The sequence below is a fragment of the Marmota marmota genome, unplaced genomic scaffold, assembly GCF_001458135.2.
Source record: "Marmota marmota marmota unplaced genomic scaffold, marMar, whole genome shotgun sequence".
NCBI classification, from domain to species: Eukaryota; Metazoa; Chordata; class Mammalia; order Rodentia; family Sciuridae; genus Marmota; species Marmota marmota.
The window spans coordinates 11,142,444-11,168,278 of NW_025999998.1; the positions used below are offsets into that span (position 1 = coordinate 11,142,444).

Here is a 25,835-nt window from a genome sequence, read left to right on the forward strand (position 1 = left end):
GTCAGTCTATTTGTCTGAATGGTTCATTGTTAAGTGACCTCTTTCCACATTCACATGTGGTAAACCTCGGAGATTTTGTTTGTGCTTCTGCCTTCTGATCAACAAACACTGCATTTTATAGTCCCAATTTCAATAAATGTCACCTTAGGGGCCCTAAAACACTAAGTATAGAAGATAATATCCTAAACTTAAATCCTCTTATGTGGCTTCCTTCAGGAGCAACAGCAACCAGGATGTGGTTGAGCTTGGTATGAGTGACAGGCTCGCAGGCTGGAATGTTCAGTGTTCCTGCAGCTCTTGGGGCCATCTGAGCTGTCATTCCTGCTCTCAGGGCACAAGGTTGCTTTTGTTTTCCAGTGAAAGGGCTGAACATAAGCAGGTAATCTGCACGCCTGCCTGCACAGCTTGGCCAGCAGGGTCTGATCTGACCAGCAGGCTCCTTGTCACCAGGACCTTTGGCTTATACATCTTTATTCTGACGTGCCCCACCCTTTGCCTGGATTTATTTTTTTATATATATATTTTTTAGTTTTCATTGGAACTTTATTTATTGATATGTGGTGCTGAGACTCGAACCCAGAGCCTCACACATGCTAGGCAAGTGTTCTGCCACTGAGCCCCCCTTGCCTGACTTTTAACAGAGACTTTTTAAGGTGGCAATCTTGAGTCACATAAGAACATAACAATTCAGAATTGAGGCATTCTCCACAGGGTATTTACCATGTGCTTATTCAGGATATTTGCTTTTGTATGGAGTTAGAATCATTGGCTGCTAGAATAATCTTGCGTATGAAATTCCACTGAGTTTAATCTAGCCCAAATCCTATTTATTCAGTGAACTTAAACATAATTACTATCAATCAGAAGCAATTTCAAAAGCTATGCTAATAATAAGAGCTAACATTTATTCAGTGTTTACTGTATGCCAGCTACCATTCTAAGTACTTTAGAATTATTAATTCACTTACTCTTTATAAGCACCCAATGAGGTGATGTACTTGGCTGTCTGTGTCTGTGGTTCTGAATCCATGGATTCAACCAATCATGAATTGAAAATATTTTGGAAAAAATTGCACCTGTTCTGAACATGTACAGACTTTTTCCCTTGTCATTATTCCCTAAACAATACAGTATAGCAACTATTTACAAAGATCTATATGGCATCATATATTATAAGTATTTTAGAGATGATTAGAGTTATGGGAGGATATGTATAGGTTATATGCAAATACCTTGCCTTTTTATATAAGAGACTTGAGCATCTACAGATTTTGGTATCCATGAGGGTCCTAGAACCAATTCCTCATGGATACCGAAGGACAACTATATAATTATTCCTACTTTATAGATGAGAAAACAGATACAGAGAGGTTAAGTAATCTGCTCCAGGGCACAGAGTAAGTAAGTGACAGAATACAGCCAGAATAGTAACCCAGCTGGAACAGTAACTCTCTCCAGGCTGTCAAAGCCTCCTTACTGCACTGTGGTCTGAACTCTGATGTCCAGAGAGCACTGTTCCCATGACGTCAAAATGTTCATTCTCAGTTCTCTGCTGTAATAGTAAAGGCCAGTGGTACAAATAAATCCAGCCATTTTTATATTGGGAAAAATAAATTAACAAAATTGAACAACTTTAAAACATGTTTTTCACAAATCAATGGTTCAAAATCCAATTTTCCTCATCCAAAGTATGTCTGACCTCTGTATACAGAATCTGAACTATAGCCTGAAAAATACCATTTTCTAGATAATACAAAGTGAAAAATTGGGGAATACTATGTGGGACACTGGAAATAAAGTAATAATTGTACAATCTTTTCTTGAGTGTAGACCTCAAAATTGACAGTAAGGGATGAGATCTACTTGGCAGGGTGTGACACATTTTGAATGGTCAAATTAGAACATATTTTAAAGCATAACTGGCCAAAAGTTCCATAGATAGTCACTTGGGCAATGACTCACTAATCATCTGTTCAGTAGCAACTTTCTTTCTGATAAAGAAAGCATTCGATAGGAGTGTGGCTATTTTAAAATGTATTTTCCCTATGGGAATCCTGTTCTCCCAAATAGCATACCTGCATTTTCTGGTGAGTTTCTGGTTTTGATTCTGTTGGTCACTTCTATTTTTTGAGATTTCTCAGGGGCATCTCAGTTCTCTGCATGGAAGCCACTATCCTTGAAGCATACAACATGGTAAAGGAGAAAAGGAAAAGAAGGTGGTCTCTAGTCTCAATGTGGCTGTAAAGTTAAGATTCTCACTGGGTGTGGTGGTGCACACCTGCAATCCCAGCAGCTCCGGAGGCTGAAGTAGGAGGATTGCAAGTTCAGAGCCAGGTTGGGGATGTGGCTCAATGGTTAAGCGCCCCTGGGTTCAATACCTGGTTTGGAAAAAAAAAAAAGATTATCAGTCCTCCTGTCTTTTTTGCCCAAGTTCAGCATGTGTGTGCTCCCAGGTGCCCCAAGGCACAATTTGTGTTCTATCACAAGGAAACATTTAAGCTGCTCTCGGGGTCTTCTCCCAGTGGAGATAATGAGATGCTGTCACTCATATCTGCGATTTTTACCCCTCCAGGATGTGCCTCTGTCTACATTATGAATCAGGAAGCTGAAATGTAGGTTGTCCAAGTACCATTCTGATTCTTCTGAGCTAAGTTTTCATATTATGCCCTTAACATTTGTTATGAGCATCTGAAATATAAGACACATTTATGTCCATGCACTCACTCAGTTCTTTAGATTGGCGCTGTGCTAGGCCTTAGAGGTAAAACAGTGGGAAAAAAAATCTAATTTCATCAAGACAGATGGAGTTCCTGCCTTAATAATGTTTTCATTTACATGGTAAAGACAGACCAAAAAAGTAAGCTTAATCAAATAATTACCAAATTGTTTTCTCTTAGCTTCTTTACTTTTCCCCTCAGCACTGCAGACTAAACCTAGGACCTCGCACATACTAGGCAAGTGCTGTACAACTGAGCTATATCCCCAGTCTCATTTTTGTGTTATTATTGGGACAGGTTCTCACTAGTTGCCCAGGCTGGCCTCAAATTTATGAACCTCCTGCCTCAGCCTCCCAAGTAGCTGGGACTACAAGTGTGTATCACCATGTCTGGCTAATAATGACCACCTTAATAATCACCAAGCGTTGTGATGATAATAAAGAGGGACAGGGGTCCTTTTAGGTAAGCTATTCAGGGAGCCCCTCTATTGAGATGACTTGGGGGCTGGGATCACAGGTATGATGAGGCAGCCAAGAGAAGAATGGAGGAAAGAGCCTCCTTGGAAACAGAAAGGAGCTGAGTGAATTCAGAGAACCAAGGAGAGGCCAGAGTGTGGAGGATCCCGAGTAAGGAAGAGTAGGCAAATTAGATAAGAACAGTGATTGTCAACTGGGGCCTGCTGTGTCTCCCTGGCAACACCAGACAATGCTGTCACAAATGGGGAGAGAGGGAGTATTGCTGGCATCTGGTGGGTGCAGATCAGGGTTGCTGTGACACATCCTGCAGTGTCTAAGGCAGCCCCTCATCACAAAGAACCATCAGCCCCAAATGACAGTAATGCCACATTGAGAAACCCTGGGTTAGAGAATTAAGCAGTGGCCTAGACTAAGATGGTAGACTGGAAGGAGAAAAGAAGGAAACATATTTGAAATATGTTTCAGTGATATTGACTGGGTCATGGTTGAAGTGGGACCAAGGGAGTGATAGGAACCATCAGTGATCCCAGGATTCTAACTTGAACTTCTGGGTAGATCTGGTGGCCATTTGTTAAGATGGTGAGGAAAAGTGAAGTCTTCTAACATGTTAGTCTGGAAATGTCAAGGAGCCATTGACAGGGGAAAACAAATGGGTGGTTGAAAATGTGGATTGGGAACTTAAGGGTGAGTTCAACTTCAATTTGTTCAGTTGTAAATCCATAGAAAATGGTGAAATAGGTAGAAAAGAGAGGCCCCAGGACTAAGGAACATCCATATTTTTTTATATTATCTCTTAAGACTCTTCTTTACAGAGCCATATTGGTTGAACATTCCTAACTGGAAATTCCAAAATCCTGCAAAATCTGAAAATGTTTTGTGTGCTGACATGACACCACAAATGAGAAATTCCAAACCTGACCCCATGCAATGGGTCACCATCAGTGCCCAAGTACACTAAAAATTCTGCATAAAATTACCTTCAGGCTATGTCTATAATAGTGTATACTTGGGTCCCTCCCTATAATCTCTCATTATGTATATGCAAGTATTTCAAAATCTGAAAAAAAAATTCTAAAATCCAAAATACTTCTTATCCCAAACATCTTGGATAAAGGATACTCAACTTGTATTCCTACAATAAGCAAAGCTTTCCAACTCATTGCCTTATAATCTTCTACTGACCCTCTGTTGTCTACAGAAGAAAAAAAAAATCCACATTTCATAGAACAGTATAAGTCCTTTATGGTTCATCACCAGTCAGTGTGATTTGACCCATCTTCTGCCGCCATCTTGGACACACATACCAAACTTTTTTTTTCTTTCTTATTCAATCCTTATGCCTTTTCATACATGTTGGTCACTCTATGATCTCTTCATTCTGGAAACAGCTCTCTCATTGCCTTGCCCACTCTCCCAAGTGATGTCTGTCAGTAGCCCCTTCCCCAGACCTCCCCAGCTCTCTGCACTGACCTCTGTTGTCTCATGGATGACTTTGTTTTGTAATAATTGTGTGCAGTTATGTCCTGCCAACCGCACCATGAACAGCTAGAAAGCAGGGGCCTTGCCCAGTCATCTTGACATCTATAGGGTCCTACACGTTGCCTAGCACATAGCATTCAAGGATGTATCACTTTTTTTTCTTAATTCTAAAATTGTCATTGACTTTCCAGACAGATATATTCTTGAGCCTACAGTTCCAGTTCTACAATTAGAGGTGAGATATGTTGGGGTGGAAGGGCAGAAAGGGGGTGGAATTTGTACTTTGGATGTTTGACTCACAGAAAGCACACTTTTAAAAAGCTCAGTTCAGTTCTCTGGACTTTTTCTAAATCAAAGATGACACTGATTATCTGGGTCATGGGTCATTATATAGATATTTGAAAGTTGTCTATTCATGGTGTAGCATCCATAAGTCCCCCTTGACTCTCATCTACAGACTGTTTAAGATCAGCTGCTCATGAGAGAGCCTCAGCAACAAATTTTAAAAGGCAGCATTTTTCCATCTCTGTTACTTAACAGTTGTATTCTTTCCAGGTTCTGGCCCAATTAAAGGCTGCCCCTAGATAGTGGCAGCCATTCAAAGGGGTTCCAGATTTGGGATTAGTTGACAGTCTACTTCTTAAACACAGCAAAGAAATCCAGCTTTTTCTTTGTAAAATGACACCAGGATCAATGATTGTCCAGGTTTGCTATTTCAGAAGAGGTGAGATGAAACAATAACCTAGTAATTTAAAAGCAATCTATATCACTCACAAAATTATAAAGGAGTGTAAACTTGAAAGCTGCCCTTAGGACTTAAAGGCAGTGATGAAAGCAGATAGAACACTTGCCCTATGCCCTCTCTTCTTTCCTCACCCCCAGCAGCCTCAACTCCAGATGGGAAACTGTACCAGGGCCATTCGGTTGGATGGGCCACTGATGAGCTCAACCTCATGAAGGACACTTCATGTGTGAGCATAGCATTGCTATAGTGTGGTTTGAGTACAAAACTTAATTCTGTAGAAGGCTCTAGAAGATGGTAATTGACCATAAACTATAAAGTTGCTATTATTGTTGCCACAATAGAACTTAAGCCCTAAAAGGACAGGGAGATTAGTGAGAATTCAGTGCTTAGAGAAGGCACAGATATTACTACCATTCTCTCCATATTGGAATACTGCTAAAAGTTTGGAATTGCTAGTGGTCTGGGACCCTGTTTCCCCTCCATGTCAGTCCTATTGAGTTATTACCATTGAGTATTGAAAGTGGCAGGTTATTTTCAAAAAGCATTAAAAGTCTATGGCAAAGGGAAGCCTAGCTTTTGTGCATTAAAGACATCTTTAAAAACTTACGTCTAGAAAGGGAAAATGTTTTGCTTTGCGTCACATTGAATAAAATTCTGAGTTTTCTCTTGTGCTTTACCATCTTTCAATGTCTGATTTAGTTTTGGGAAACTATCTTGGGCTTTTAAGAACCCTTTCTCCTCCTCCTGTCTCTGCCTTTACACAGTGTAATAGCTCTTCCTTGGCCAATAGAATTCTGGGGAAAATAAATGTCATTCTCCTCTAAGGAAACAAGTGCAATAGAATAGGGCATGTGGTTGAAGGGTATGGTGGGAAGGGCAGCCAGTGTCCAGCTTTGTTCTGTGTGCATTTACAGAAAATTGTGGCAAAACTAAGCAACACAAGCAATGGTGCCCCTTCTTCCAGAATATCTTTATTTTTGGCTTATTAATTATTCTAAATTCAGAGACAAGTCAGTTCCACTATCCCCCTTTATCTCCTGTTTTGTGGAATATTTGTTTTGGATATGACCTTAAGGTTAGAGGTATCTTAAGTTATAAATATAAGAGATTTTTTTAAAAGCAGTGAAGCTGCACTGGAGAACAAAATCAGAGAATTTTTTTTCTGAAATTGTGCTTTGGAAAAAGAAATGGTTTTTTAAGGAAGTATTCAATGTAATAAAAAGTCAAAATTTTCCATTTCCTTTTGGAATTTGGGATATGCCAGCTCAAGCTGAATTGATGTTTATTTCCAGGCTTTTAATCCATTCAATTATTTATTTCTGATGAAGTTTTTTTTAGCATATTAGAGATTTCCATTGAGTTAGATAGATAGATATAGCTAATTTTTAAATATTTTACTCTAATTTGGTATGTATGACAGTAGAATGCATTACAACTTATATTATACATATAGAGAGCACAATTTTTTATATTTTTGGTTGTACACAGTATAGCTACATTTTTTAATGTGTACTTTTTTGGAGTTATGGAAGTACTGAATTGTTTCAGATGAGTTCACAGATGTGTTGGAAAAAACTGCACCGTCTAATAAAGCTCCTGATATGTTTAGCCAAGGAAAGGGTGTTTTACCAGATGCCAGGTGGCCACACATAGCTGATGTGGCATGTCTCCCTGTGGTACCCCATGGCCCTCAGAATCCCTGATGGGATACACTCTGGCTAGTGCACAAGGACAAACTGTGATACCAGGCCCCAGCCCTATCCTCAGGCTTTCATTTCCATAAAGGAACAGTGTAACCCACAATCTCCTCCTGAAACAGGAAGCATTACAGCCTCCATGCCTTTCCTGCTCTTTGACCCAAATTCAGCCTCAGTGTTCAGGCCAGTAAGCAGTGGGCACCCAGGCAGCCCAAAACAGTACTTTTGTTCCCAGGTTTCCAAGCCCATGATGCCTATTTCCCCATAATCTCTCAATCAGAAGACAAAGCTGGGCACCTATTTGTCAGTCTCAGGGGTGAACACAAGAGACTTGGCCTATGACCTCATGAAATCAAGTTAAAGAGGCTGAGCATTTTAGCACTATTTTTTTTCTTTTTCTTTTTTATTGATTTTATTTTTTTTAAATACACAACAGCAGAGTGTATTACAATTCTTATTACACCTATAGAGCACAATTTTTCACATCTTTGATTAAAGTATGTTCACGCCAATTGATGTCTTTATACATGTACTTGGTTTTTTGCACTACAATTCTTATTACACATATACAGCACAATTTTTCATATCTCTGGTTGTATATAAAGTAGGTTGACACCCAATTCATGTCTTCATACATGTACTTTGGATAATGATGTCCATCACATTCCACCATCCTTGATAATCCCCTGCCTCCTCCCTTTCCCTCTCTCCCCTCTTCCCTATCTAGAGTTCATCTATTCCTCCCGTGCTCCCCTTCCCTACCCCACTATGAGTCAGCCTCCTTATATCAGAGAAAACATTCAGCATTTGTTTGCATTTTAGCACTATTAATAAATTCCTTTTCAGCAAGTTTGTCCCATCTTGTCCCCCAGATGATTAAGGAGGCACCTATTTTCCCAAGTCCTCTCTGACACTATTCTTTTTAAATATCTTAGCCAACTAGATAGGTGAAAATGCCTTCATTTTCAGTTGTATTTGTATCATTTTTATTAGCATTAAGTTTGATTTTTTTCAGATGATTTTTATTTATAAGTTTGATTTTTTTCAGATGATTTTTATTTATTTGCATGTATTTTTGTGAGGTTTATTTATGAACATCCTTTGCAGTTTTATTGGTAAGTGCTACTTAGATATTAAGGGCATTATATTTTTTGATGCACATTTTTTCTGGATTTAAAATAGGCTGTTGATTTTGCTTTTTTGGTGAGAATTTTTTTATTTTGTTTTCAGTTGGCATAATAATTGTACATGTGTATAGGATAGAGTATGATGTTTTGTAACATATAAATGGGTGGTAATCCAATTGGGGTATTTAGCATATCCATCACCTCATCTATTTATCATTTCTTTGTGTGAGAGCACTCAAAATCCTCTTCTGACTGTTTTGAAATATTCAGTACAATATTGTTAGCCATCCTAGCCCACTGTGCCATGGAACACTAGAGCTTATTTCTTCTAACTGTAGCCTTGTACATATTAGCCAATCTCTCCCTCTCCTTCTCTCTCCCCTACATCTTTTTTCTGACCAAAGCTTTTGTAAAATAAAATTTCTTAATATTTCCATTAAGGCTTTCTCCTTGTTCTTATTTATCAATTTCTGCATGTAATTGCTTGTTTTAGTTATAATAAATTTTAGTCTACGACTTCTCTTGGTATTCCTAATTTTCAAAACATTTACTGCTGATGTTTTTATATTTATTCCTCTCACTGTATTTTAGAATTATAAGGCCATTATCTCTAAAAATAGAGTTCTAAAAAGATTTTTGTTGAAATCGTATTAAATGTGCTATTGAATTAAGGGAGAAGTAGCATCATTAAGCTATTACATCTTTCCTTCCAAGAATGAAATACCTATATATTTATTGTCACTTATGATCTTCAACACATTTTTCTCTTCATAGAATTTTGACCTATTTTTAGTGAATATACTGTATATAACTTTTGTGGGCCTTTTTGGATGTTGATATTTTGAGATCTGTTTTATATTTATTTTGTTCCTATTGCAAATGGGATTCTTTTTTTTTCCATTATGCTGTCTATCTGAAAATATGTAAGCTCTTGATTCATGTGAGTTTATTTTGTAAACTGCCAAAGTGATTTTTTAAAATTATTCTACCTGGTTTATTATTGATTCTTGAGTATTCTAGGCAGCAATCTTATCTCTATAAATTATCACTTTCTCCTTCTAATCAATACTTTGTATTTGACTTACTTCTTTTATTTTATTAAGTTGGTCTTCAAAAACAGTGTGGAAGAATCTTTATATTAAAAAGACAGCCTTGGGCTAAGGCCGTAGCGCAGTGGCAGAGCGCTTGCCTAGCATGTGTGAGGGACTGGGTTTGATCCTTAGCAATATATAAAAATAAACAGATAATATAAAGGCATTCTGTCTATCTATCTACAACTACAAAAAATTTTTTTGTAAAAAATTACTTTGTAATGTTTTGAACAACCCACAATAAAAAATTAAAAAATTAAAAATAAAAAAAAATTACAATTTTTTTTTTTTACTTCAAAAGACAAATGGCTCTCGTACTGTTTCCCAGAGTATGTTCTTTGCATACACAGGCTATTAGATGTGTGAATGAAATAGAGAGATGTCACTTTAGTGCTTGTATTTGGAATAATGTACTCTCTTAGCTTGAAAACTTGATTTCCATATTAAGAAAGTTTCTTTCTGACTCTAGCTTTACCAAAAGTTTTTTTTATTAAAACTCTCTTTCTCATATAATTGATGAAGCAGACCATAAAAAGGCAGTGATTGTACATACCCTAGCAAATAATAAAACCATGTTTCTCTTAAGATACTATTCAGTTTAGGTTCCACATCAGTCTAGAGGGATGGGGTAATTGTTATTTTATTGTTTGAGAAATTTTTTTAAATTTAATTTTAAAATTAAATTTTAAATTTTAAAATCTACTTACAGACCTGTTGATCATTACCTCATAGCATAATAATCCGTGTGGAAATTGTCCTAAGATTTAAGACTTCTCATAAGTTATTTTGAGGTAAGCAAGTTATTGAAATCATTCCTCCTGAGAAGTTTTGGTTTGGACAAGAGGAAAAAAATCTTTTGTTAAATTTAGGATATTGATGACAGCTAAATACCCCATGAACTTTTCTGTTTTTCTGATGGTTGTTTGTTTTTTATTTGTTGTCTTGTTGTAATTAGTTATGCATGACAGTAGAATGCATTTTGATGCATCATACATAAATGGAGTATAAATTCTCATTCTTCTGGTTGTACATGATGTAGAATTACACTGGTCAAAAAAAATCATTTATGCACATAGGATAATAATGCCCAATTCATTGTACTATCCATCACCTCTCCCCTGCCTTCACTCCCCTCTGTCTAATCCATAGCACTCAAAGTCCTTTGAGTTTAAACCGAGGCATGAGATTGCTGGGTCAAATGGTGGTTCCATTCCAAATTTTATGCAGTATGGAGCTCCATACTGCTTTCCAGATTGGTTGCACCAATTTGCAGTCCCACCAGCAATGTATGAGGGTTGTTCTGATTTCTTTATGATTCTAAAATCGTCTTCTGCAGTGATTCCTTTCATGGAGGCTGTGTGGAATGCCTTGGAAAGGTGCAAGGGAAGGAGATGAAGCACGAAGAAGATGTTACATTTTATTTCTCATTTGCTTTCAAGAGTTTCCTTTCCATTAATGAAATGACAGTAATATCTTGCATATTCCCCCCCCCTCCTTCAATACCCTACAGATTAGGAATTCAGATGACTAGACGGGTATAGTAAGATTAATCTTCTATAGTAAATAATGATTTCACTCCCTACTTTGCTATGGTCTGGGGGAAATCAACAACAACAACAAAATGTGTTTTAAGAGTGTGAAGCTTGTAAGAAAATCAATTTAAATATAGGTAAAGCATCTGTGCTTGGTCTCACCTGCCCTTCAAACCAAGGGGAATTCTGCCAAAACCAGAGCCAAAGATGTAGCAGTAGTCTTGAAGGAAGAAGAAAAAGTCAGAGAATTGTATTCCTATGGGGGACCAGTCTTGCTCACCTCCAGTCCAGAGAGGTCCTGTAGAGACCATCTTCTACCCAGAGGGATATTCTTCCACCTGTAAACCTATCACCCGTCCCTTCATCCATTAAGTGCCCATCTAAGGTCTACTTTATGTCATCCACTGAAAACATAATCTGCAAACTGATCTCCTTAATTCTATCCCAAAGCAAATTATCAGTGACTAGTGGAGCAAAGAGGTAAAAGGTTGGGGTGCTTCAAGTAAATAGGACCTAAAAATATTCAAAGTGTTTTTGAATCGACATAGGTATTGGTTTCCTACTGTTGTAATAAATTACCATAAACTTAGTGGCTTAAAACAACACAACTTTATAATGTTACAGTTCTGTAGGATAGACAGCTAACACAAAAATCAAGGTATTGATGTGGCCACCTTCTTTCTGAGGACTCCAGAAAAGAATCCTTTTCCAGCTTCTAGGGCTAATTCCATTCCTCGCTCATGTCCCCTTCTTCCCTTTTTAAAGCCAGCAATGGCTTTAAATTGAGTCCTTTTCACATTGTATCTCACTATCTCTTCTTTATTTTACTTGTAAGTATTCATGTTATTACATTGGGCCCCCCTGGCTAATCCAGGAAAATCTTCCTATCTCAAAGCCAGCTGATTAGCAATTTTAATTGCATCTGCAACCTTATACAGTAATATATTTTGCCTTCAAAAGTAACATATTCAGTGGTTCTAGGGACTAAGCTGTGGACTTCCTTGGAGGCTATTGTTCTGTCCATCATAACATTATCCAGCAGAGTCCTCCTCTGTACACCTGTGGTTCTTTGTTATCCCTTTATCATATTACAGTCAGTCTGTCAGAAACAATCTACAAACATTGACTGAGGTTCTGAGGTGTAGACACTGTCTCATATCTGTATTTCCTTCTCCTCTCTTTCTCTTCCTTCTTCTGTTTAACACCCTCCATAAAATCAACAAATGCACCTCCAATTCCTAAACCTCCCTGTATAAATTTGCACAGACACAAGATCACTTTATAGGATATAAACATGAAACTTGACTTCTAATACAACTCCCTGTGAGTAAAAAAACAAATATGGCATGTGTTAAGACTGTTAATATGAGTTAATTAATATTAGTACAGAATTTCCAAAGTCAAAATTTGAGCTCACTACTGGAGGTAGTGTAGTCTCCTTCATTTCCTGAATAATTATGCATCCCCCACAGTACCATTTGCTATATTATTTCTTTGTGTTTACAGAAGCAGGTCATGTTTATGAAGCATGTCCAGAAGAAGGAAATGATATATGGAAACTATCTACATGGGGTATAGAGTCAAGTGATCCCTCGGTTGGAATCAAGAGCTATAAATATGCCAGTGACTTCATATGTACCATGGGACTGGTATTTTCCATCTTTAAGCACCCAGTTTAGATAAACTTAGATGGATTTATTTTTTAAGAATTCTTTGAATATGGAACACTAGTTATCCACAGAGATTTAACCCTAGGCAAAAAATAGGAATAAGGTCATCACCTCTGACGACAGGATTAGTTCTTTTTCTTGAAAGTAATTGGACATTCAGTGTGCTTTTTTGCAGTTTGTTTTGAATTGAGAATAGTCACCATCATCTGAGGTGGAAATAGAGGAAATGATTAATTTAGAAAGGAGAAGGATTGTGGGGTGGGTGGAAGTGACATTTTCTGCATTGTATTCTTAGAAACTTAGACTTTTAGAGTTGGAAGTGCCTCTGATAAAAACTCTTCATTAGCATAAGAGGAAACAGCCGTCCAAAAACAAGAGTATGCTGAGTACAAAAAGGCAAGCTGGCACTCAGGTCAAAGCCTCTAGGTCCTCAGCCTCTCTCAGCCCACTGCACTTATCTTAGTATCTTTGACAGCTTCATTGGAGTGGCCAGACCAAGCCATCTGCCCCAGAGATGCCTAACATGGTCATTTCCACATAGGTGTTTCTCATGCTCAGCTGGCTGGCATACCCTTGAGAACTGGCCGTTCCTCTGCTGCAGGACACTGTAGCCTCTGGAGGGGGAGGGGGAAGAGGGTGGGCAGGCACATTTGTACTCACACTATGTCAGAGCATTCTTAAGAACCACAATCAGGACAAAAGTGATGAGAAGTGGACTTCAGTGCTCATAATCACCTCAGTACTTATGTTTTACCCTTGACTTGGTGAAACAAAATGTGAATTAAAACAACAGTGCATTTTTATAACATTGTTCTTCACAAATGATAGAAGGCTGTCCATTGATGTGGACAGCATGTAGACAACCACGGAACAAGCATTTACGTGGCACATTGCCCTGCAGAAAGAAGAGTGATTTCTGTGACAGTTTTACAATTAGATAAAATCATGCTTCTCAACCAGAGCTAATTTTGCCTCCCTCTGCCCCAGGGCACATCTAGCACTGTCTGGAGACGTTTTTTGGTTGTCACATCTAGGGAAGTGGTGCTACTGGTATCTAGTGGGTACAGGCCAGCATCCTGCAGTGCACAGGACATCTCTCCACACAGCAAAAAATGATCCATCCCAAAATGTCAGTAATGCCGAGATAGAGAAATCTTGGCCTCTGGGAATTTATGACTTAATCTGATTTTTCCCTTTAGAAGACTGTGTAGACAATTTATTCATTTAGAACAAGTTGGCTTGTGGAATAAACATACCTGGTATGGTATATGGTTTGGGAAGATGGGCTCCAAGAGGAGCTGAGGGCCTCACTCAGTGAATCAAAGTAAGCAGAAGCAGCCCCTGTTTTGCCCTGTCTTCCCTCTCTCAGGCCTTTCCCATTCTTTATGTGAGCAGCCCTAGTGGGAGAACGTTATGCCAGGTGAGAAATCAGATCTCCCACAGTCGGTCTTAGCAAACACCACTATGGTATCAGTCATTGAAAAAGGACAGGGTTCCAGAAGGGAAGAAGTGGTTATGCTGGGTGTGGTGGCACTCACCTGTAATGTCTCAGCAGCTTGGGAGGCTGAGGCAGGAGGATCTCAAGTTCAATGCTAACTTCAGCAACTTAGTGAGTCCCTAAGCAACTCAGTGAAACCTTGCTTCAAAATACAGGATAGGGCTGGGGATGTGGTTAAGTAGCTCTGAGTTCAATCCCCTGTACCAAAAAAAAAAAAAAAAGTGGTTAAAAAACTACTGTTGCCTTCCTTATGTACTGTGTTCTATCCAGGGGCAGGTGTAGTTAGAATGATTTCTATTTCCTTGTTCCTTTTTGAGTCTTTGAAAGAAAATTTCCATATTGTTTGGGTTTTTCCCCCAATGCCAGGTGGTCACATTTCAAACAAATTAAATCATAGAGTAGAGACACAAGTATTTCTAATCAGGTTTCTTTTGCAGGGCTGATGGCAAGGTGAGTCCCCTCCCATGACAGCCACACCTCTTCCCCATGCAAACCCAGCAGCTGTGGGGAAGCACTTAAAATCACTAGTGCCCTTTTCCAGGGACTGCGGTGGTGGTGGCTGACAGAGGAGCCTGAGACTGCTTTTGCCCACATCAGATCACAGAGTGAGACACAGCTCCTCTTGGGAAAAAACTATACACTTACTCAACAGGACTGTAGAAATTTCTCCCAATCCCTGTACCATGCAAGCCTTCCTGTTTCTAAGCAACCTACCTCCTAGTCTTCTAAAGCCATGTATCAGATGCTGATGATAGAAGAAAGACTAAAGTGTTCTGCACAGGCACAGGCCATATCAAACTGGGCCTGGACAAAGGGAACAGGACAGTCTGTTAGAGGAAGCACAAAATATCAGAGGTGAAGTTAACATCCGCAATTAACCAGGCCTTTTATAGAGCAGACTTGAGGAACATCTATGAAAATATAACACAAGAATTTTCAGACTACTAACTGTTTGCTTGTGTGCATCATCAAAATTGGCTTATACCATGGAGAAACCCCTACAGTAGGTTCAGGTATCCATGGCCTCAGAGTCTTGGGACTTAAATGATCTTTGTCCACCCACTAGCCATCTGCTCAGTCATTGAGCCAACAGTAAGTTGAGCTTTGAGAAAGACTTTAGTTACATAGCAGATAAGTTAGTGTATTTAGAGAGAATGTGGGATCAGAGGCCTGAGTTACAGAAGCCACCATGGTCTCCTCAGTTGATAGGGAAAAAGGAGAGAAGCCTCCTTCTATTGAGTAATTATGCCATCAGATTGTCTACCAGTTGGGGCCAGCAGGGATCCATTCTGGATGGGCCACTGCAAGACTGGTTTGTTGGAATCAAGTCAAGAAGTTCTAGGAACCTGCTAAAGATATTCCCATCACCTGACAATCCAGAAAGGTGTCTACATCTGGTGGTCACCTGTGGGAAGAATCCCAAACTCAGACACCAATCTTTAAGATTTAGGCAAACCCCCAAAACAATTTAATAATGCTTTTTCAAAGTTCAAGAGAAAAGAACTGGCAGAAATAAGCATACCCCCAGCCTTGACCCAGCTGGCACTTCTGGAAATTGCATGTGGGTGAAGCAAGGCTGCTTCCTCCTCCTGCTTTGTTCTCCTTTCTCAGTATCAGTCTTGCTTAAAAGTTAAATCCAAAGAAGGCAAATTGAAGTTGCTTTCTGATGTGTTTTTAGTAGAGTGACTGTAACAGAAGAGAAAAATGCATAAAGAAAATAGTGGAATGAAATATGTTAAACCTTACAAAACAAGTATCCTCTGGTTGGTAACTACATATACTTAAAAGCAGACGAAATCATAAAGTAGACTGATATTTTATACATGGGAAAATTTTCACAGCCATCTCGTCATTTGTCCATATTTTCAAATTAATATAATGGGCCTTATGAAATGAGGGCAGTAGTCATTGTGAATGCTTTTGGTTTGTTTTCTACCTTTGATCACAAAGCTGGTTGGGGGAAGGAACAGAAGCCTGGGGTTGGGGTCTGGAGTGGTGGGCTATTCTTCCTTCCTTACAACATGGGTGTCTTGCTGGGGTCTGATGGTGCTTCTCTTCCAAAGTCCTGAGGTGCTTTCCCTGCAAAAGGGCTGGTTCTTACCTCCAGGCCTGAGAGAAGCATACTAATTTGAAAAGCTGTGAAGGAGGTAGGACAAAGATCCAGAAGGCCAGGGATTGTCAGGTGATGGGAATATTTTTAGCAGGAAAGTGGAGAGAGGCCAGCATGGCAGCAAGGGAGCCACCGGCAAGTGGCCCGAGGGCCCAACATTTGTCTAAATGTACAGGGTCCGGATATAGAGGGTTTTAGAAAATACACTCCCTGGTTCTAAAAGGGAAAGTGTGTAGGGGAAAATCATTTCTTGACTACAATGTCATACTAAATCTTGGAGCACAGAAATTACATGAGCAAGGAATCTTTAGTGCAGACTTAAAGTGTGCACAGTATTTGAAATATTCCTCAACTCTGGTGCTTATCTTAGTCATGGATATTCTTAAAAAACATGTAATAAGACTGATATATACCAGTCACTTTCAGGAAAAGTTACATTAAGAGTCTTTTTGTGAAAAGTGGTCTAGGATTTATCTTTCAGTTATACTGTCTTTTTGAATTCCAGCTTCCTCATTTGTGGGGTAATAGGGTAAGACAACTCAATCCTATACATAATAAGCACTTAAAGCAATTACAACATAATTTAAGGAACATTATGTAAACTTATAAGTGCATAAAAATATCTCACAAAAGAAATTAGTGCATTAGAGCCTATTAAATACTTAAAACCCATCTTTTAGGAAATATCTAAGTTCCAAATTTTAAAGCCCCTCCAGATAAATACTGGTATTAATGTTTCTTTTTGTTTAAAATTCTCTTGGCATTGTGTTTTTGTGGCTTTCCAGAAATATGGCCAGAACTACCAGGCACACAGTAATAATACTGTTAAACAGTTGCTAGAAAAATCATTTAAAAGAATTTAATTATTTTTTTTTTTTAAAAAAGGATATTTTTACTCCCCATTCTTTCAGGAAAGACAGCTTGGCATAGGAATTTAGAGAGAAGCCATTTTCCCTGTGCCTTATCACCGTCCTTCATTCCTTAGTCCTTACATCTGCTGGCTCTGTCTTGTAAGGGGGTGTGGAGGCCCAGCATATGGAACAAATATTCAAGAGGAGAAACCTCCCATCACAAGCAAGTGATGCCTCTTATGGATAGTCTATGAAATCACTGTGGTTTCATTTATAACATTATTTTTGTTTTACGTATGACTGTTTCATGTAGCAATCATAACATTCCTCTTGTAGGTAACAGACAGGTATGAGTGGTGGGTACCTGAGGTTAAGGGAATAACTATATACTGAGTCCACTGTGCTGACTCCCACATGCTTTTTTTAAAAAAGAAATTTACCTGAAGCCCTGCCTGGCTTAAGTCAATAGGATATGTTACATTCCTTAGCAAAGAGCTTGCTATTTTCAGAAGAAATACGGGCCCAGAATGCTGATAAGAAGAACACAAGTTACCCTGAAGGAGGAAATTTCTGTGACCCTTACACAGACCAGGTTCCAGAACACAGGGAGATATGATAATTAAAACTAGTTAGCATGGGCCAAAGTGACCTGAAGTTGCCTGGACCTTCACCATGCACACTGGGGACTTGAAAGTCTAAAGTCATCCTGCTTTCAGTCAAAAGCCAAGAGGTGGACCTGTGTGGGACTCTAAACTTCTGAGAGATTTCCAATAAAACTTGGGGGCAGGAGGGGTGCCATCTTTATCCTCTCTGAGAGCACCTACTCTCTCCCTTGAGAGTGTCCCTTTTTCTGTTTTTCTATCCCTCCAGTAAACTCCTACCTGATACTCCTACCTGATACAACATATCTGAAATCTTTCTTGCCTGATCACAAGAAGCAATGAGAAAGTTCCACTGTGGTGGTCTCAGGTCTGTGATAGTCCCTTGCCCTGTAATACTCTCTCTTCCTTCTAAAGCTTGGATTCCTGAGCTTTGTCTTTCCATTCCATAAAAACTATTTATTGCTATGACATGTGTGTGTGTGTATTATGTATATATTGCGATATGACACATACCACATATGTATATACATATATTCCCTCTCAACCAGAGTTTATCATGAAGATTAAGCTAGGAGAGGAAAAATTACACTGGGAGAAATTTAAAAGGAGACACTAAGCTGTTTTATTTCTTCTGGGTCTGCTTGAGTACCATTTTATTAATTTTCTCATTACATATTTTGTGTAGATCAAGAAGCTCAGTTGTAAAAAAAAAAAAAAAAGTTAAGTGACTAATGCAAATTGAGGCAGAAATGGAAAACAAATGCAGGAATCTCTTCCCCAGTAAGAAGCTTCATTTCTGCTTTCATTCTCTTCATTTGGGTAAATGGACAGCAGTTAAGCTCTCCTGTTTTATTAAGTTGAAGAATTTGCCTCCTAAATTACATAACTGCAGAACAGTGACTAATGGCCCTGCCAACACTATCAGGGCACTGAGAGGTGCTGGGTTATTTCCTTTCCTTAGCTAAATGCATTCTTCTTTTTTAAACTGAAGAAGTCAGTTGGAGGAATGGAAAGGAAAGGTCTGAGGTATCTTGAATAGACAATAAAGGACAGAATAAGATCTTGTACAGTACTAGTATTTCTAAAAGTAATATTAAATTTCTCTACAGGTCTTGGCCTCCTAAACAGCAACAACAGCATTGTGTGTGTGTGTGTGTGTGTGTGTGTGTGTGTAAGACTTTATGGGCAGCAAGAGCTTGGGGTGATGGGGACAAGGGAGTATTGGGCAGAGCTAGGGATAAGTATTGTCTTGAATTAAGTGTGGATAATATAAGGCCAAAAAGATGAATAAGAGAATAGAGGTTGCATAGCATTTCTTTGGCAGGAGAAGGTTGTTTGTCTTCTACCTGTCCCTACATTGAGCTACATTTCTGAAGATTCCAAAATACTGACATTACAGTGAAACCTTTCCACACTGGCCCTATCAGCTTTAAAACTAGTGTCCATGTATCTGTGTACCTGCATTCAGAGAGTGCTGGAAAATACTCCTAGAGAACTTACTAGGAATGAGGTGTGGCTTTGAACCCTGACCTGCCTGCACACCTGTGGGCAAAGAGAGTTAACCTGGGATCTTGCCAGTCAGAGAAGGATGTGAATATGATAGGTAGAGTGTGACATTGCCTGGAAATGCCTCCATACAGCAGCAAACAAGCAGTTGGAGTAGGCACAGAAGTTAGCTGGCCTGTCCTACATCCAAGTGCAAAATGGGCAAAACTGATATCTGTGTTTCTGTGCCTCGTTATGGTGTTGGGTGTGACTTTTTTGAGCATAGACTTGGAATTCAAAGATCTGGATCCAAGGGTCAGCTTTTCCACTTCCATGCTCTGTGGCCCAGGATAAACTACTGTGTCTTTCTGGACCAGTTTCATCTTAAGTCAAACAAGAGGAAGTAATTTGTTTCCATGCCTGGATCTCAGATCCAGAAAAGGATCCCTAAAAGGCCATCAGGCTAGGAGAATGATAAAAAGGGATCAATGTGTTCCATTCTCCTTTCGGCCCATGAGCATGTTTCCACAAAGAAGATTAAAGTGGGGGTATGGGAAGAAAGATGCTGCCCTAATGTGAAAAAAAAATGCAGCTAAAGATCCCTCATTGCTTCCCATCTCAAAAGTTCTTCTAACCCCAGAGTATAGGACTTTAAAGAAAGAGGTAGGTACTTTTACCATTCCCACCTCCTTCTGCCTAAGTCTGCTTCTCCACCCCTGCCTTACCCCAAGCTGCTGTTTTATTTTCCTGTAAAAGGCTCCAATGTTCCAATGAGCCAATTGTAGAGTATATTTCTTATCTGTTGTTGCAAATATATATATTTAATGCTTCTAAAGGACTATTTTAAATTTTAAAAACTGGGGAAGTATAAATTTTTATTACAGTAAAAAGAAATAAAAAGGAACTTTATTTGGTTGGTGATAAAGAATAGCTACAGTTTTTGCCCTGGGAGAGGTTATAATTTCCATAATAAAAACTCCCAAGAGAAGGCATGGGATCCTATTGCTTTAGAGCTTCCGTGGGGAATATTTTGCAAATGCAGTTTAACTTCAATTAGTATAAAATAATTGAGCATGGTTATTAGTGTGTAACCATAAAAATGAAAATTATAAAGTTAACAGCCGATATATAATAAGCACACAAAGATAATCTCCCTCACTAATGTTCAGGAAAACAGACTGAAACAGCAAATTTGACAAAAATTAGCAAAATCAATGATAACAGTGTTGGTAAAAATATGATGGCAAGTCTGTGAATATAAATTAATGGAATCAAAAGTATAAATATGCATATTCTTTAATTCAGCAGTTCTACGAATCTATACTGCAAGATACTCAAGAAGTAAGTACAGGAATATATGAACAAGAATGTCTCATACAACATTATTTGTTAATAAAAAGACAGAACAAGAACCCTAATGTCTATCAAAAAGAGAGTAGTTAAAAGAATTGTGTTACATGTGAACTATGAAAATCTATGTAACCATTAAACAATGAAATCAGTATAGATGGACATGGAAGATTATTATGTGAAAGCATCAAGTTGCAACAAAGCCTGCAGAGTAGGATTCCATTTTTTTAAATTTATTTATTTATTGTAGTGCTGGGGATCAAACCCGAGGCCTTTTGCATGCTAAGCATGTGCTCTACCACTGAGCTCTACCCCTAGCCCAAATATATGTGTGTGCATATATTTTCAGTGTATAGAGAAAAATGTCAGACACATAATAGACATTGATTATAGTTAATCCTGGAGGGCAAGAGCAAGATGGATACATTTATGTTTCACTTCCTATAGTTAAGAATTGATTAACTTTTTGTCATTGGGCATGGGCCACGGTCGTCATTTTTTTAAATTAAGCATTGCTGTCTCTCTGAGCATTTCATTTTCAATTTGAAGTGATTTTGAATCTGCATCATTTTGTAGGTAAAGAACATTTGATGAGGTGAAGAACTTTTGCTTATAGGTTCAGAGGTTACAAGCACTTGGAATACAAGTTCAGTTGTGTGTAAAACGGAGAACCAGAATGACTGTGGCTTAAACCAAGTAGATTTTCATTTCTCTTTCATGTCATTGTACAGAAGTAGTTTACTTGCCTTTACAGATTCATCAGGAGCCCAGGTTTCTATCTCATTTTTCTGACATTCTCGCTATACAGCTTCCAGACGTGGCCAAGAGGGCTATTTCACCTCTAGCCATCACATCCATAGAAGACACACCCTTCCTGTTAAGGCTTTAACCTGGCAGTTGGACACATTTCCTCTCACATCTCATTGCCCAAAAATTAATTCATGTGACTATAGCTACAAAAGAACCTGCAAATACCCAATTTAAATTTCTATTACTATATAACAGGATTTCTCCACCTTAGCACTGTTGACATTGGGGCTGGTTAATTCTTTGTTGCAGGGAGCTATGTGGGCATAGTGGGAGGTTTAGCACACCCCTGGCCTCTATTCAACAGATGCAGAAGCATCACTCAATTGTGACAACCAAAATTGTCTCCACATATGGCCAGATGTCCCCTGGGAAGCAAAGTCTACCTTCATTGAGAGCCAATGGAGAATAGGTGTTGGGGACAGATAGATAAGCATTTGCATTATTTCTCCCAAAATAGGACTTAGTGCTGATATAACATTTTACCTTTAAAATCAACAACCCCTCTATCAGGAAATCTGATACTCTAAGGTTGTGTGAAAGTTGATTTTGGTTGATTGTAGAAAGATGCCCAAAAAAATCAATCCTTTCTTATTTTTCTATTGAATCTAAATTTGTTTTTGTATCAAATAAATATTGTTTTTATTTGAATACACAAATACGTGAAATTTTCTTTCCTAGTGCATAGGAATGATATTAAGGATATTTTGCTGTGCTATATTTATAATGAATGTCTTTAGTCTAAACTGTAATATTTCTGAAAAACGAACATTGTAGAATTCATCATGCGGCTGTATCCTAAATCAAGAATTTCATTTTCAGTTGATGACATATCTCTTTTAAGGGCAATTAAGTGTGCATAATTTACCCCTGCTGTATTATGAATACCTTAAGGGTACAGTATTTTTCTGTAATGAGAAATGTTTGCTTAATCTGCTTTTCGTTTCTAATGAAAGAGTGAGCTTCATTGACAATCATATAAATAAGGTGCAAGTGATTTTAAAGAAACCATAAAACGCCTTTTCTTTGTTCTGCCTTTTCTATCAAATTTTGAGAGCCAATCTTCAGATGGATACACTGGGATCTTCTTAAAAGCTGCTTAGTAAAAAGGAAAAATTAAATATAAAACAGAATTGTCTTGGGCTCTTTCCAAGGTTGTTTAGTGCCTTGTGTGTCAGAACAACCTCATTACAGGGCAATTTCACCACATGGAACATCCACACCAGCACAGAGGAGAACATCATTATAATGGGGCTCTGGTGTTCTTATTTTGGAAAATGTACAAGGCTACAGAAAATGTATCAGAAAAGTAGTTTCCAGCTGTAAAAGCAACAGAATACACCTAATGTCATGTGTAGAACTATTCATACTGGGAGAACGAAATAATTATTTTCAGCTACTAAAGTGAACAGAGACTATGTGGAGGGACTAATGGCAGAGCTGAATCTAGTAGAGTAGGTAGGATAGCAAAAAGAGAGTGGAGAAGGGCAACAAGAAAGGCCCGGAGTTCAGTGGATACAAACACCAGGAATTACATGGCAAATTTTAAGTAGGCTAGTTTGTCTTAAGTTGTGGATTTTTGTGAATTTGTGCAAGAGGATCTCTGGCTTGTTACTTAATGCAGAGAACTGTCTGCCAGAATTTGTGCTTTCAAAAGCACAGCTGGAGCAAGAAAGCAGCTTCAGAGCCATCCCTCCTTGCATCCTGGGACCTTGATGCATCCTCCATGATGGACTCTGAGTGGCATTTTCCTTGCAGACTCTAGGTGGTAAATGGGTGGCACACTCAAATTGGGTGAGTCGAAGAGATTTTGAGAAAGAGAGATTGTAAAATTGTGGAGAAGCGCATGGAAATCACAAGGGATAGAAAAAATAGGATCTTGAGGCCAGAACATACCTGATATGTGAGAATGGTGTGATTTCTAGAACCCAAAAATAGGAGTCATGTTGAGTGACCCACAAGAAAAAAGCTGTAGCCATCAAAAGGACACACCCAGCCTGTGTCAAAGCACAGAAAGGGAGAGGTGGAAGGAAACACCCTGACAACACTCCTAAACCTCTCTCCAGTCTTCTGCCATGGTGGTCCATTAGCTAAATAAAATAAGAGTCCAGAGGGCGAGGGAGCCTTTGATTTAGCCAGAGAGATGAGTGTCCCAGGCACAGAGCTAGGTGAAAAAGGCTAAGGAACAGAACTAGGGTAGATAACCCACACTCACTTCCAGGCAAAGGAGTAACAACTGCTCTTGCCTCCCCTATCAGACAGCTGGATTTGGAGGACTTTGAGACCCTAGGGATTATCAGAACCACAAGGATGTTGGAGCTGGGTTCTCTGTGCAACCTGATGAGGAAAACAGACCATCATTCAGGATACCCACTGTGGACACTGCCTGATTAAGAAGTAAATTTCTCTCTGATCAAGACACTAAATTTCATGGGTATAGCACTTAGCATTTGAGGACCTATCCATATAGCAGATAGCATTAATAGGAATTAGATTATAGAAAGTTTTGAAGGCCAAGCAAAGAAGTTGTGTTCATTTCTTCAGATGGTCAAACGCAGTGAAGGTTTTTATGCTGAGAGCCAGTATTTGGGGGGAAAGAAATCCTTGGAATGATGAGTGTGGCAATCATGTGGCGGGTAGAATGGAACATACTGACCAGTCACTTGATACAGCTGACCCAACCCCGGGTTATTAGCAGGACTGTGAATCAGTCTAAGACACAGTATAAACTGGTAGGATAGAAGCATTTTATAATCACATTCCAAGGTCAGGTGCCAGCCCATCATGTGGAACTTGGGGGAGAAGGTGGTTTAAAGCCAGTCTAATAATCACCCGAGTATGAAAGGGCTTGGCTAATCTGCTGTGAGATGTGGAAGACAAAATTTGGAGAGAGTCGATACGTCATAGGTAACCCACACACACACAGCAGGGAAGGTTGGGAGGGGGTCTGCCCAACATCTCGTGCCTAGGGAAGGGACTTCAGTGAGACCATTGAAGACTAGGCTGTGTGTTCCCTGGAGCCTGGCAAATGTAATAGACTACAGTATTTTCCTGAATGAGCAAGAGAATTGTGAGTCTAATGATGGCAAAGCTAACAGAGGCTTCTTGGGGAGGGTGGGGGAATGCTCATTGTCTCTTAAGAGTCTCAGGATAAAGGCTATGTGACCATTTGAAGGCACCAAGCTCCAGGAAGAGCTTATATAGGGTTGTCCCTCAAATTTCTTGAGGACAAGAAACTTCTAGCCAGAGGAGATGTGTACTTCCCCTAAATACAAGACTGCAACAGCCATTTGGAGGAGGCACTACAAAGCCTATGAAAACAATTTGCAAGAAAAGGAAATTTTTACACCTGAAAATTCTCTTGAGTTCCTGGGGCATCTTATATCTGGACTCCTCAGGTTTGACCTTCCTTCCCTTTCTTCTTCCCAACATCCATCAGAAAAGAGCAGAGAAGCCCCCACTCCCTCCCACTGCTGGAGGTCTGCCTGTGCCCAGCAAACTGGGAGATGGGGAGGTATCTACTGAAAGTATATTTGAATTTTTATCTTTTTAAGCTGGATTAGACATGCCAAAAGTCTATGCAAGGCCATTGTTGTGGGTCTGTGAGTGGACATGTACTAAGGACCTTCTATTCTAGGAGTCGCCAAACAGGTTGTAGACCTGTCCAGACTTCATCTTGATGCAGAGAAAGATCTAACCCCAGAATATACTTAGTGGAACATGGAAAATAACAAAGTTGTTTATTAAAATGTTTCATTCCAACATAACAGTGACATGGATTTCTAGCATTGAGGCCACAACCTGAAAGATAAAAATATGAACAAATCCCCAATATAGTTTTCATCCCTTGAAATATATTTATAAATGTAATAAAGGTACTTCACTGAAGAACATTTCCTTTCCTACATATAACAAAAACAATTTAAATATAAAAAGTACAAAACTTGAGGTTGTGGAAGGAAGATGGCGGCGAGGGGAGTGCATTACCCCCGTGTGCTGCTTCACTGTGTGGGAGTAAGACAAGTCAGGACGGCTAAAGGATATCTTGTTAGGAATTTCCAGCAATAGTGGGGTGCTCCGGAACCTGGAGGAAAGATTTCCATCGCACGAGGATCGGCTACGGGGACTCAAACGCGAGAGGTTTGTCGCACGGAGGGTAACTGCTTATTCAGCAAATCGCCCCGCGGCGAAAGTCTGCAGTGTTGGCTGGGATAGAGACGCAGGGTTACAGCGCTGCAGTTTCTGCCAGCCGCGCAAGCACCGTACTCAGGGCTGAATTCTGGGTTCCAGACGGGGGAAGGAAGCGGTCCTTCTCAGTTCTACACACCGGTCAGTCCACAGAGGAGGCCAGCAGCCACCATCTTGGTAAACTGACGTCACGTCCCCTGTTTTCGACTGACCGCAACTCATTCAGCCATAGATCAGGTAATTCCAGGCTACAATTCGCCTGTGGCTTGCAAACAGATTGCTAGGGTTCTGCGCCTGGGTGCTTCTAAGAACCTGAGCCTATCGGAGCGAATGCCGAGCGCGGGGCGCCCGAGTTCCGGCTCCCGGAACCGCCCCGCGGAGGCTGCTTCATGAACCCTGCTCCTATCAGA

General features: G+C 39.4%; 1 protein-coding gene across 4 annotated transcripts in view; it reads left to right on the forward strand.

The window, feature by feature from the left end:
- Pip5k1b (phosphatidylinositol-4-phosphate 5-kinase type 1 beta) overlaps positions 1 to 25,835 on the forward strand; it is a 293,002-nt gene that overhangs the window by 122,480 nt on the left and 144,687 nt on the right. The gene's annotated exons all lie outside the window — the stretch shown is intronic.